Source organism: Cupressus sempervirens, chromosome 7, assembly GCF_028749045.1.
Source record: "Cupressus sempervirens isolate cs-2001-9-10 chromosome 7, ASM2874904v1, whole genome shotgun sequence".
NCBI classification, from domain to species: domain Eukaryota; kingdom Viridiplantae; phylum Streptophyta; class Pinopsida; order Cupressales; family Cupressaceae; genus Cupressus; species Cupressus sempervirens.
In genome coordinates, this window is record NC_143124.1 from 347,515,346 (window position 1) to 347,530,011 (window position 14,666).

Sequence of the window (14,666 nt, forward strand, 5' to 3'; positions counted from 1 at the left end):
CCCGAACCCTTATCATAAATCTAACCCTAACCTTAACCATGACCATAACTCTGATCCTGACCTTAACCATAAGCATAACTCTAATCCAAACCTTAACCATAACTCTAGCAATAACCATAACCATAACTCTAACCCCGAAAACTCAAACTCAAACCCTAACTCCAACCCTCACCCTATTGCTAACCCTAACCCTAATTCTATCCCTAAGGTTAACATTAACTATAATGTTAACTTTGTCCCTAAACATATATCTATGTTTGACTATAACATTTTACATTACAATATCCCAAAAATAAAAAATAAAATTTAATCTAGATTAAAATCCATATATTAAATTTAAAAAATGTTTTGAAGCATAATTTTGTAGTAACTTTATACAACTCTAATTAAAAATTAATTAACAATTTTATAATAATCTTATCAAAATATAAATAAAAAGTAAATGTTTGTCCTATTGTGTCGCGACTACCACTAGCTTATATATATATATATATGAGTAATCGTTCTCGAGACGCCTATTTTCATAAATCCCAACTTCAATTAAAATAACCTTAGGATGAAATAAAAATAGATGCCTTGATTACTCTCATCATAATATATATATTATAATAATAATAAAAAAGAAGAATTGTATTTATTTACGGGGTTCCTTCTTCATTTAGGATGGATTCCCAAAAACAGTAATTGAAACTGAACGTTGAGGTTACCCAACGTAGCCTCTTCTCCCAAGACTACTACAGGTAAGCCCCATTGTTATGCCAAATATATGAAATTAAAATAGTGGGGCGTTATTCATTATGGAATTTTATTATATGCATTTCATGCAGCAAGATCCGATTTGGAAGCATCACTGATCTTGTACGCAAACGCGAGCGTTCTTCCAAAGATTCCCCTCTCTGCAGACGAATCTTCTTTGCAAACACACAACCGATCCAGCGCGCATCCATCTCGCCATATTTGAACTCCTGTGCCGATCCCCAGCACTCCATCTGACCACTCACTCGAGAAATACCCTTTAGGGTCCAACATTTTCTTAAAACTTGCCAAGATTCACAGTTCGTTCAACAGCTCCATCAAAAGTATACACACGATTCTTCCCCCAGTGCGGTACGCCTCCGTATTTCAGCAAAAGCATCTGTTCGATCTCATCCATGACATGCCCATTCCACCGCGGTATTCCCATCTCTCTGTTAGGAAATACATGAATTCAACATCAACGCTGTCTTCCTTATGGGAGAAGTAATCGGCCGACTTCTTAAAATACCGGAGTTATACTCCCTGATAGGAGTCAACGGTCCACAATGCACTTGGATCCACGGCACGAAGCTTCTTCAGGTCTATAATGGCTTCCCTTACTCTCGAAAGAGGGATTGCAATGGAAGTATGATGAAAGAAGTCACCCTTAACTTCCGTGTCCCAACTGCAAATAATGTCGTTGCTTTTCAATTCCTTAGCCTTCCACGGACATACATTGTTCTCCTTGTTGTGCTCATCGATCTGGCATCCCGATGAACTCTGCAAAAGGTGATTATAGCCCACCACAGGAAACCCTCTGAAAGTCTTTCCAAAGTTGAGATATCCATTCCCTTTTTCAATGCCTCGCTCGACCCGCGCCCTGACCAACTTGCAGAGGTTACTCGCATTCATCTTTGCATTGTTTGATTCCTCTGCACACATTTCCATCAGTGTCGGACGAAAATCTAGAAGCTACCAGACTAATTAAATAACTAATGAGGATTGATTACAACTTACCCATTGCCCTGTTTTCCACAACGCTCTTCACAGTCGCTGGCTGAAGGCCAACCGGGGTCACCGTCCTGTTTCCCGGGACGTCAAGGGGGACTCTGTCCTGCCTAGTGTAGATCGCTTTATTGAATGATGGGTACCAATTCACTAACCCAAATTCATGCGCTTTGGCAAACTCTACAAACGAATCTTCCAGATCTGAGTCTTTTTTCAACTTCAGCATCACCGACCACTTGAACATCTTCTCCACAGCGAATGTCAACTGAGAAATGGCTCCCAACATCCCGAGTGAAACCCTAGCGGCTTTGATGGCCTCGTCATTCTCTGTCAAATGAATGATCTTTGTGTAGCCCTCTTCTGCAGGCGAAGGAACAACAATGCTCATACCCATCACGTACTCGTGGATTCCGCCGCCTTTTCCCCACAAACCACTACCATGAGCCGTCGTGGAAATGACACCGGCCATGGATAAGCCGTCCCAGTCGGTCGTATGAGGCAACGCGAGCCCATTAGCCGCAAGCGCATCGAGCAGTTTTCTTAACCCAACTCCTGCGTCGACAGTAACCCTCATGGACTTCACGTCGATCTTGATTCGGGAATTATAGTCCCTCGTGCTGATAACAATCCCATTGTTGCCACCGGGGCATGCGAAAGGGTTCAACGAATGGGCACCCCAGTTATTACTTTGATTTTTTCCTCTTTCTTGACGTCATATGCAACTGCCTCAACAAGCTGAGATTCTGTCTTGGGAAAAAATGCCTTAGCGGCCTTGCAGGATATTTGCTCCTCCCACTCACCGCGGAAGTTTGTTAGATGGCAGCTCTCTTTGTTAGCAACACATTGGACTTTGGGTGGACCACAAGCAGCTGAACAATGTTGAGCTTGCAAAGCATGAAACATCAGAGCGCACTGCAAAATTACAATCCATGAACTTTCCTTCCATCTTCATGATTTTGCCATTGCCATGTAAATTACTTAACCTGCACGGACATTGTTATGCGATAGGAACCCAGAATGCAGATTATCACGTGAAACGCGTTCGCAACACATGTAGATTTAAATATGCCCAAAACTTAGCACAGATGGAGGCACCTGATATTAGAAAAAAACTACACATTGAAAACTTGTCTCTCTGAAGTGGAGACATTATACTTGCACCGTCCGGACTGCTAAGCAAACTAAACCCTACAAGATTAAGTGCCGATGACTTCTTATTAAGCCGATACGCTTACTCCCGGGAAAGGCTTTTTAATCGGGTTGTTCGTACTTCCTGACAGTCTTACGCCGGGCACTGCAAAAACAAACTGGAATATCCAGAGAAGTTCCCACCGGGTTATTCAAATTTCCGAGTGGTCTTAGCCACGGAAAGCGTGTCAGAAAATTGTGTCGCGTGATAGAGTCTGACTTTCCTTAAGCTACAGTCCAGTCATATCGCTTTTTCGTGCTTTGATGAGAATGCTTTTGCATTTTCCAAATAATTAGAGTGGATTTAAAGGCTATTTTGTCACCATCGACGCACGTATGGAACAAGTGTCACGTAGAAATAAAATTAGATTCTAATATGATAGATTAATATAAAAACTTGGAAATAATTAATAATTATTTTAATTTTTATGGAAAATATTGACATTGTTCCCTACACTGCACCTCTCTAATTTTAACATAGATTTTTAGTTTAATATTTTCTCAATAACAATTTAATATTTTTAATATATTTTTATTTTACCAAGGATTATTTTATTTATCACCCTTTAATTAGTTCTTTATTTGATATTATTATAAGGGTGGCTAGCTTAATTTATTTGGGGAAAGTGTACTTTTTTTATTAGATATAAGAGTATGAGAAAATACAAAGCAACCAAAGCACCACCATGAAAATAACAAGGAGGCCAAGCCTCACAAAGGAAGAACAAAATCCGTTGTACAACATAACAAAAAGAGGAGAAGGACTATCTAACTAAGAACATCATAGAAATTGACCACCCAAGCAGTCCAACCTAAGGGACCCTCCATCCAAACGACGCTTTTACATTCTTGAATCTGCATCAGCCTGAATAAATCCTCCATTCTAGCATTCACTTTCTTATTGATTTCTCTGTTCAGCCTAATGCAAGCATGCTCAAAAGCTTGCAGATCATCCAGGATTCTACACCATTGGTATCCATGCTTCCACTCATAGTAGAAAAAAGTAGCATGCCCATCATGAAGGAACCTTCTCATCTTGTCTCGCTCGATCAGCATAATAGCCTGCACCTGCAAAGAAAGTTAAAATAAGTGAATTTTCAAAAAAAACTTAGTAAGATCCCTCGGCTTACCTTGGTACCTTTCCTTGTTCCTGCACTTCCAGATCTACCAAAGAATGTTAGACAACATTATATTCCAAAATAAATTGGTATCTTTAGGAAGACCATTAATATGACTGGTGATAATATCAAGAATATTAACATCAATAGGATAAACAATGCCAAACATTCTCCATATTTCTTTAGCAAAAGTACAATCTAAAAGAATATGTCTACCAATTTTAGGAACTTTGCATAAATTACAAATATCAGAATTAGATAAAACTCTCTTAATAGGTAGCTTGTCCAACATGACTAACCATCTGAAGCATCTAATTTTAGGCTCAACATAATTCATCCACAAGATATCAAAGTATTTTTTCCAAACATCAGCATCATAAGAAGAGTACCAAATAACATTGACATGATCAATAATATCTATATTACAATCAAGGATTCTGTATATATTCTTAGCCTTAAGCAGATTTGCGACAACCCTGCCAGGCTAGCTACATTTAAGGTGCCTTTGAGAATCAACATGGCCTATAGTGGGAAGACCATTAACAGCTTGCACAATCATGTTGTAAGTTCTTTTATGGGAATCAGGGATATCATATTTATTTTTAAGCTCATCCCAAGGAGTAATTTGACTCTGCTCAATTAATAATCATTTATATGCTATTGACATTATTTACTAATTGTATATAGTGAATAAATAAATAAAAAATAATTTTCAAAAGAAATTAGAAATGATTAAAGTATTCTTAATCTTTGTGAACAAAAGTTATTAAAATTTGTTCTCATATATGAATTTTAAATGGATTTTATAATTTTATTTGATATAATTATCTTAAGCTCTTCTAAAACATTCTATATACAATATCATATTATAATACTATTACTAAACCTTCACTAAAAAAAAAAGTAATATGGAGGAGCTTTGAAAAAAGGGCTCCTATAACACAAAACCAATTCAACCAATAATATTTGAGTTAGATAAATTTTAGAATATAAAAAATTAATAAATAACTATCCAAACTTTAGAAATATTTAATTTATACAAGAATATACTTGATCGGTGAAAAAAATATAATAATTGCCTTATTGTGAACACATGAATGCAATAGTATCTTGCCTACAACAATTACAATAAGAGTTTAAGGAAAATTCAAGACTAAAGAACAAATAAAATGGGTGCTTCTCATCACCGAAAGTTTGGGAATAATAATATTATTATTACATGCATGCTGTAAGCTCTTTTTCCTTATCTCTCATCATTAAAATACTTCACAAGAAATATAGAAATATAGTTAATTAATTTTATATGTTTATCATTGATATGAGTCATATAAAGAAATGCAATGCTTCGTGGGACCCTTTTCTCCATATCTACAACTGCACACTCTATATACCAAGTTAGGTGACCAAAAATGACTCTTTGTTATCTATGTAAATACATGTTTGAGTATGTAGTTAATTTAAAAAGGAAAGAACTATGCTGTACAGAAATAAAGGACATTGGACTATAGAGTGACTACATAAAAGAAGGCAAGAATTGGGTGAAGGAGGATTTCATCAGCAATGACCCTTATGCCTTCATTAAGCTCAGTCTTCAAGTGAGTTTCTTCCCCTGCATTCCATATTTTTCTATTACACAAACATATTATTGTTAGTCCTTGCCCTTTAAAGGAAGAAACTAATATTTTCATCTCGCCGAAATATCATTAATCTTGCTCCAGGAATACTGTGCTGAAACATTAAACAATTTATTGTATAGTTTGTTGTCTTTTGATTTTACAAATTTCATTTTCAATAATTGTTTCCTTTTTTTTCCATTGGTCGGTATGTTTAATAAATTAGAAAAACAAACTGACAAAGAATGGGCAACATAAATAGAAAAACTTAAACACTTTGTAATGTGTTTTTTTATGTAGACTACATGAAATGTGTGATGTCAAAAGAGGTGGAAGGACAATGTTGCATCATTATTATAAGGAACGAGGTAATGTTTTCACTTCTCCAAATTCAAATATTTGGTTAGATAATGCAACCTATCTTTTATATATTGTATGGTTTGTATATCTATTCATTAAAATAATTTTTTATTATTTTTACTTTTAATGATTGGTTGAAATGTTTTTTTTCCTAGGGTTTTTGAAGGGCACTTTGGCTTTGGCATAGATTGAAAATACTACCAAAATTTTATGTTGAAATTAAGATTTTAATAATATCTAAAATTATATTTATTTGTCAAAGGGCCCTTGGTCTACTGGTGAAGTTGAAAGGCTCACAAAGAGCCACCAAGGATCAAGTCTTGTTGAGTGCAAGGCCCCTAACATCTAAAAGGGATGAGGCCTCGATCGGTTGAATCTACATTAAAAAAAATTCTATTTATTTGTACAATTATTTTATAGTTTAGTTGTAATATATTAATAATATTATATAATCTAAAACATAATTAAATATATTCTATATATTATATTATATAAATATAAAATTGATAAGATTTTATCTATTATAATATTATGGGTGCAGTGGAATTGGGCATTTTAGTGAAACAAAACAAAAAAATTATGATAATGATGAGTAAATTTATTATAATATAATTCATATTATTTATTATTTTGTGTTAGTCTCGAGTAGATTTGAACCCAAGACTTCCATGATGAGAGACTCCAATTTATCAATGCTTGTAGGCTATTGCCTACTCATACCACTTACTATTAACCAAGAATAAATAGATTATTTATAATACAAAGTGAAAGGCATGCCCACTATTAATCATTAAAATGATAGATATATTAAGTTTTTCAATCTAAAAAATAATAATTTGATAAGTATTAAATATTCAATATATAGTTTTTTAATAACAATAGTAAGCTTTTAATCTATAAAAGCTTGCTTAAATTCTTCATATACAAACAACTTAACTAATAAAAAAGTAACTATATTCTCTTACTAAACATGTCACTCTATATTTTTCCCCATGTTTCTACAACTATAGAAAAAATCTACTAGTAAATTTTAACAAAAGGCAAGGACTCTAACTCATTAGAACTCTTGTTTTTTTTTTTTTTTTTTCTTGATAGGTAAATGGGTGAAGCCTAGGTTATTTATTATTATTAAGATTAATTATTATTTTGTGTTAATAGCGAGTAGATTTGAACCTTAGAACTCCCCGATAAGAGGCTCGCAATTTACCGCATTGTAGGCTCTTGCCTCATTAGAACTCTTGTTGTTAATATTATCTATACAACCTTTTCATATCATAATTTTATATTAAAATTTTCCTTTGCAAATTCAGCATCTTATATTTACTTCTTGAAGTGGTTGAACATTTCATTCATTGTATCAATAGGAGTACATTCTAATTTGTACTCTTATATTTTTATATTTTAATGTGTTCAACATTACAATTATTAATTTCAAAGGAGTTCATACAAAATTGACAATTCAAAGTTCATTTATAAATTTTAAATAATACTTAGCTTTTTAATTTATAATTGATCTATTTGTTTACTAGTATTGAAACATACGTAGTTCACATGTTTTAAATGCACAATTATTTACCACTCATAAATACTTTTCTTACATGTCATCAAGGTGTATAAAGTGCGTAGTGATTTAGCACTCATAAGCATATTTTCTTCTCTATTTTTGGACATAGGATAACTATAGAGAGAAAATTCATTTATTAAAATGGGCATAAAATTCATGAGTAAGGCCTCACAATTTATTTGGTGACAACAAAAGATAATCAATGCAAATTATATTGGATAGTGATATCGATCAATATTTTCAATGGAATTAGAGTTTGAGAAAAATTGCTCATTTTTGTTGTTGTCTTCGTGGTGCAGTAAGTGATGGAAAGCGTGATCAAATTTCTATTTTTTAGAATATGATATATTTAAATGAACCAAGATTCAAACTCTTCAATAATATCAAATTAGTAGAATTCCATGACTAACTACTTTAAAACTCAATTTTCCACCAAAACACATTTGAAAATGAGATTCTTTAAATACATGACAAAAAATTAGATTTTTCTAGAGAGCTATTTTTCTCAGTTTATCCTAAAATTTCATTTTCCATTACCCTACCCTTGCATCCTCCTCCTATTTATACAACCATATCCTAGCACCTAATAATTATCCAAAATCTCTACAATATAATATAAGATAAAAAAGGGTAGTTTTTTAGTGAAACCATGTAAAAAAAATCTACAAGTGATGTTGCAATCTCCTCAAAAAATTCACCTTCACTCATTTCAACCTTTCAAATTTTGTAACAACTATTTCTAAAATGAAGAAATTGAACTTGACAAGACACCTTTTCTCTCATAATGACATATGACATTTAAGTTGATTGTGCTGTAGACATTTACTGTCAAGATGAATGTTTGGTCCTCCTTCACTAAACAATATTTGACATATCTTATGTCACAAATTGCCCACAATAAGTCACTTTAAATAAAAATTTAATGATATCTCATGCATATTATACATGCTTTTTGTGGGAACATGGTATATGAAGTAAAAATATTTTTTATATATTATACACTCTTAGTACACTATTCTCTTATCATGCCAATAACATATAATGTATTTTTTTATATAGAAGACATGTTACTACTTGCTTCACATAACTTACCAAAGACATATTAGCCTTAAATTTGGCTCTACATCACTTTTGGCTGCAACTATATGTCTTCTACATTTCAAGAAATACCTTCCCCTTTCTATATTTTTATACACATTTCTTACTCCTCTCTATGCTAAACAAAAAGAGGTGAGATGGAAAGATAGAGATAAATAATTATATATTGATAGAGTTAGAGGTAGGTAAACAAATAATGCATAGAGAGAGAGAGAGAGAGAGAGAGAGAGAGAGAGAGAGAGAGAGAGAAGAAGAAGAAGAAGAAGAAGAAGAAGATGCAATTAAAGTAAAAAAAGAGCTAGAGAAGGAGATAAAAAAAAAAGACATGTTTTAAAATTTTTGAGTATTTGACATTTAGAGTAATTAGAAAAATCTAATGACAATCTAAATTCTAAAAGAAGCAAAAATAGAATTCTTTTGAAAAAACCTAGTTGAGCGATCAAAAATGTTTTGCAACATGGCCCCTAATCGAGTGTGAACTTTCCTACAAGGAAAATACTGATGAGGCTGCACATATATAGTATTAGTGATACAACAATAAACTTTGTGGAAAATGAATATGTGAAGAAAAAAACCATTCCTCTGACTACTCAACAACTAAAAGAAAAAAATAGAACACAATTAGGCAATCTTGGAGATTGCTTCAGCGCCAAGCCATGTCAAGTTTGATGACATAAAAGAATGTGATAGTGCTAAATAGATTTGGGACAAATTGAAGACCATATATGGTGGTAAACATGTAAAGAGTGATAGTGACACTTCTGATGATGAGCTTGGTGAACTTGAAGAACTTATTGCATAAATATTTTGAAGAGGTAGAGGTAAATATAGAGGTAAATTATCTATTATTTGTTTTTCATGTAACAAAGTTGGTCATGTAGCTACAAGATGTCTTGATAGAGAAGACAAGGATGCGAGAAACAAAAACAACTATAAATGAAGGAGAGATGACTGAGACCACAAGAATAAAAGGATGAAAAAGGTAAAAAATCTGGTTACACTATTGAAGAAGAAATTGATACTAAATCTAAAAGTAATAAAGATGAAGCTATCTATGTTTGTATGAAAGATGATTCTAATAAAGATGAGAAAACTACCTCAATTTCATATGTGAACAAAAGTGATAGATAGATAATTGATAGTGGATACTTTAATCATATGACTAGTGATAGAAATGAATTTGAGGACATTGGACCATACAAAGGTGGCCGTGTTAAATTTGGCAATTTTACTCCTTGTTTTGTGAGAGGTAAAGGTACAATTTAGTTGATTTAAAAAATCAAGTGTGACAATGTTTACTAGGTGGAAGGACTTAACTATAATCTTTTGAGTGTTTTACAATTAAATAAATTAGGGTACAAAGTTGAATTCTATCACAAAAAGACCAAGACATATGATGTTGATGGTAAGTTGATTGGAAGTGTTGATCAGACAAGAGGTAACTTGTTCTATCTAGATTTATCTAATGAGACATGTTTGTTTACACAACAAGAAGATGTTATTTATGACACAAAGGATTATGTCATGTAAATTTTGACAATTTGGTGAACATTAGTAAAATGAAGAAAGAAAAAGGATTGCCAAAACTAAAGAAGCCTGACAATGCTATGTGTAAACAATGTCAATTGAGATAAAAATGAAGAAGTCTAGTTTCAAGAGAAAAACATACACATTTAGTGATATTTTAAAATTGGTTCCTAGCGATCTTTGTGGATCCATTGATTTACAAACCTATTATGGAGATAAGTATTTAATTCTCTTTGTTGATGACTATTCTTTGAAGATGACTATGATGTTTCTCAAAGCTAAATCTGATGCTTTTTAGTTATTTGAGTGGTATTTGGCCAAAGTTGGAAAAGAAATAGGGAAGAGGCTGAAGTGTTTGATATTTGATAGAGGTGGTGAATTCATTTCCAATGAGCTCAATATATTCTACAATGATAGAGGAATTAAAAGATAGATGTTAGCACCAAGAACCCCTCCTCAGAATGGGATAGCTGGAAGGGGAAATATATCAATAATGGATTGTACAAGAAAATTGATGATGGAGAAGAATGAATGACAAAAGTATTGGAGAGAAGCTATCAATAATTTTGTCTATACCTTAAAAATAATACAAGTCAAGAAAGGTAAAAAATGCCACCCCTTTTGAACTATGGCATGGATATGCTCCTAACACGAAATATTTCTAAATCTTTGGAAGAAAATGCTATATATTCAAAGATAATAGAAATGAAAAACTAGATACAAAGAGTGATCAAGGTATATTCCTAAGATATTCCACTAAAAGTAAAGCTTAGAAGTGTTTAAACTCTGACACTAATATAGTTGTAGAAAGTGCAAATGTGAAAGTTTATGAATTTTTAGAAGGAAATGATATTGAACGTAAGGAAGAACCTGAAGAAAATAGTACATTTATCTATGTAGATGATGGTACTTCCATCACTCCTACTAAGCAAGAAAACCAAGATGTTATTTTCTAGTAGACAAGGAATGATGAGGTGTAACCATATATTGTTGAGAAACTGGTAGTGAATATTGAGTAGTAGGAAGAAGATGTGGAGTCATAGACAAGAAATGTTGACCATCAAATAGACAATGTCGAACATGTAGAATTGAAACTTGAACTTGAACTAGAAAGATATAATGGGCTTGAGACTATTTTTCAAGATAAACCCATTGAAGAACAAAGAAGGAGACCACCTATGCTAGCCAAGTATGTAAGAAGATACCATAAAATTGAACAAATCATTGGAGATGCATAATTTGGTGTTATGAAAGAAAAAACTTTGAAATGATGCATGCTTACTTTGTGAATTTGATCCCAAATCAATAAAGCATGCTTTGGACAATAAAGATTGGATCTAGGCAATAAATGAAGAAATTGAGAAGAATAACACTTGGACCTTATTGGCCATTTTTACCCTCCATTTAGCCCATCACTGATATCATATTAGAGGAACCTTAAATGGGATGTTTTCTATGTAGTGACCTTCATCACTCTATATTTGGTGACTAACATTTCATGTTAGCTCAGTCCCTTGATTTACCAAGTTGACTTGGATTGTTCTCTAAACAAGCTACAATTTCTTCTTTTTTCGAGTTAGCTTGGTTTGTTCTTGGTTAGGTGAGTGTAGCTATGAAATTCGATGACTCTCATTTTTTTGCAAGCTATTTGCCCATCTTCCTAAAAGTATGATATATTTCCATGCATCACCATTATGACATTTCCCCATGCTGTAATTTTCTTGCAAGGCCCCAAAACTTGGAATTCCACCACATGGCAGAGGGTCCCATATCTGATGTTTAAGTTAGCCCAACATGTATATGCATAGATAGATGAAGGAGATTGAATGAAAAATTAAAAGGTTGTCATCCATTCAGCCAAACAACAAGCACATCAATGACTCGTGTATTTTGGGTGAGATGGTCTTCTCATCTCACAAAAATGTGAGATGCGGCCAAGTGTTTCCATTTTGGCATTTCTTCTCTCCACAGTGCTTCTACGAGGCTCTAAGGCCTAGAAATGTACCAAATGGTGGGGTTCCCCACCTTTCATCCTATCTGCTTCCCTCTTTGCTAAGATCCTTTGATCTAACAACTCTCACATTTTTGCATCACTACCTTGGCCCTTTGCAAAGATGGGACAACCCTTGAATTTGATTGCATCTTGTAGATCTCCTTATTGCATCTCAACCATGTGTAGGAAATAAATCTCATCTGCATCGATGATTGTGACCTAATCCTACATTGGGGACGATTCACAATGCATTTGGGCCATCCATTTCAAGGGGAAGATTTGCATCAATGGTTGCATCCATTTTAAAGGGAATATCTACATCAATAGCCTGAATGTTTTCATAAGTTGGTCTTCTCATTTTGCGAAGATGTGAGATGTTACCATGCATCTCCATTGTAGAATTTATTCACACTATAAAGTTTCTTCGACACTCCAAAATATGGAATTGTGCCACATGGCAAAGAGGAAATACATTGACAACCAACACTCATTTTGGGAAAATCATATTCCCCCCTATGGTCAACCCTACATGTTGTGGGTAGATAACACATCATGTTATCCCTCCCAATGTTTTTTTTCCAATAGTGTGAATTAGCTTCTTATGGCCATGTTATGCTATCAGGGCTAGTTCTTCAATGCTGAGTAACTTCTTGGGCTTTTTTTACACAAAAAAATGCCCTCCATGCCTCTTTAATGCATATCATGATTAGATCTTTGAGGATTTGATCTCTTACGATTGGATGCATTATTTCTGTCCTTACCATCATATCCAGCATCAAAGTGTATTACATGATCAAATTTCTCCTGATAACTAGTTATTTCTCTTCTTTGCAACTCAACTCCACTTGGTTGCAGTTTGAACTCAATGTAAACATCAGATTTATTCCTGAACTCTATAAAGGAAAGTGGGTAGGTTGAAAGCCAAAGAAATGAGAAGAGAAGAGGCCACTTTATACAAAACCCTACTAGTGGGAGAAATAACCCTACAATCTAATCCAAATGAGTGTTCATTACAAAATTTGCTAGATTAAGGTAGAGATGCCTTGAGAAGGATTTAGAAAATTAAACTTTGGTGAGCCAAGAAAAGGGAAAGAATCAACTAGATTAAACAAGAGGATAAGTGCTCTATGTACTTTTTTCAAATACTTAAGAATAAGGAAGATAAGGAAAAGATTGAGGTACTTAAAGATGTAGATAGATTGAATAATGATAATAAGGAAATATTGGATGTCTTTGCAACCTACTATAGAAAAAATTTCACATAAGAAGAACATAGCCCTGATATGGAAAGTAAAAGAAATAAAATAAGAAAATTGATTCTAGGAAGGGTTATAGAAATGGATAGAGTGATGCTTGAAAATCCCATTTCTAAAGAAGAGATTGTTCAGGCTATATCCTAGATGAGTAATGAAAAAGCTCCTAGGCCAGATGAAATTTGTATGGAATTGTACAAACTTCACTTGGATAGTATTTGGCATCATCTTCTGATGTTGTATCATGAAGCTATAGAATGTGATTCTTTGGGGGTTGATATCAACTTTGGCCTGATCAAGCTCATACCCAAGGAGGGGTATAAGACCTTGATAAAAAATTGACAACCTATTACACTCCTTAATGTCTCTTATAAGACCCTAGCAAATATTTCAAGCCTTAGACTCAAAGAGGTTCTAGCCTTTGTCATCAACCATACTCAAACTATTCTTGTTAAGGTGATGCATATCTTGGAGAATTTCATTAGCTATTGGGAAACTATGGAGTGGGCTAAGAACTTTGGTCAACAAGCAACCATGTTTCTCATTGACAATGAGAGAGCATATGATAGAGTATAATGGAAATATATGAGACTGATACTTGAATGTTTGGGGGTTTTTGGAAGGGTTTAACAAGATGGTGCTCACTTTAATAGAAAATGCTTGTGCTATAGTAGAGGTCAATGGGTCAAGGTTTGATCCCTTCCCACTTTAAATATCTATCAATAAAGGATTCCCCCTAACCCCCTCATTGTTTGTCATCATTGTTGATAGCTTAAATTATATTCTTAGGGATAAATCCTTGTCCCCAAGAAAGTTAGAGGCGTGACCTTACCTAACTTGGAAGAAATCAGTAATGTGCATTTTGTTGATGATACCTCTCTCCTCATTGAACTGTCAGAGATCAATGCCACTAACCTCATCACTAAGATGAATATTTTTTGTAAGGCATTAGGTAGAAAGATCTCCATTATTAAATCTATTATGCTTGGGTGGAAAGAGCACCCTCTCCCATGGTATTATAATTTTGGTTTCTCCTAGGATGCTCCTTCTCATATAGTTGGATACTTGGAGATATTTGTTTCTATTTCTCCTAAGTTAAATTCCATGTGGAAATGGATCAAAAGTAAAATTGAAAGAAAATTAAGAAAATAGAATAATAACTACTTGTCCATAGAGTGCAAGTATATCAGAAAGTTTTCTCTGCATACA

The 14,666-nt window shown here is 33.6% G+C and overlaps 1 pseudogene; it reads right to left on the minus strand.

The window, feature by feature from the left end:
- Window positions 1-819: 819 nt before the first annotated feature.
- LOC149546871 (L-gulonolactone oxidase 3 pseudogene) lies at window positions 820-2,706 on the minus strand (annotated as a pseudogene).
- Window positions 2,707-14,666: the final 11,960 nt, after the last annotated feature.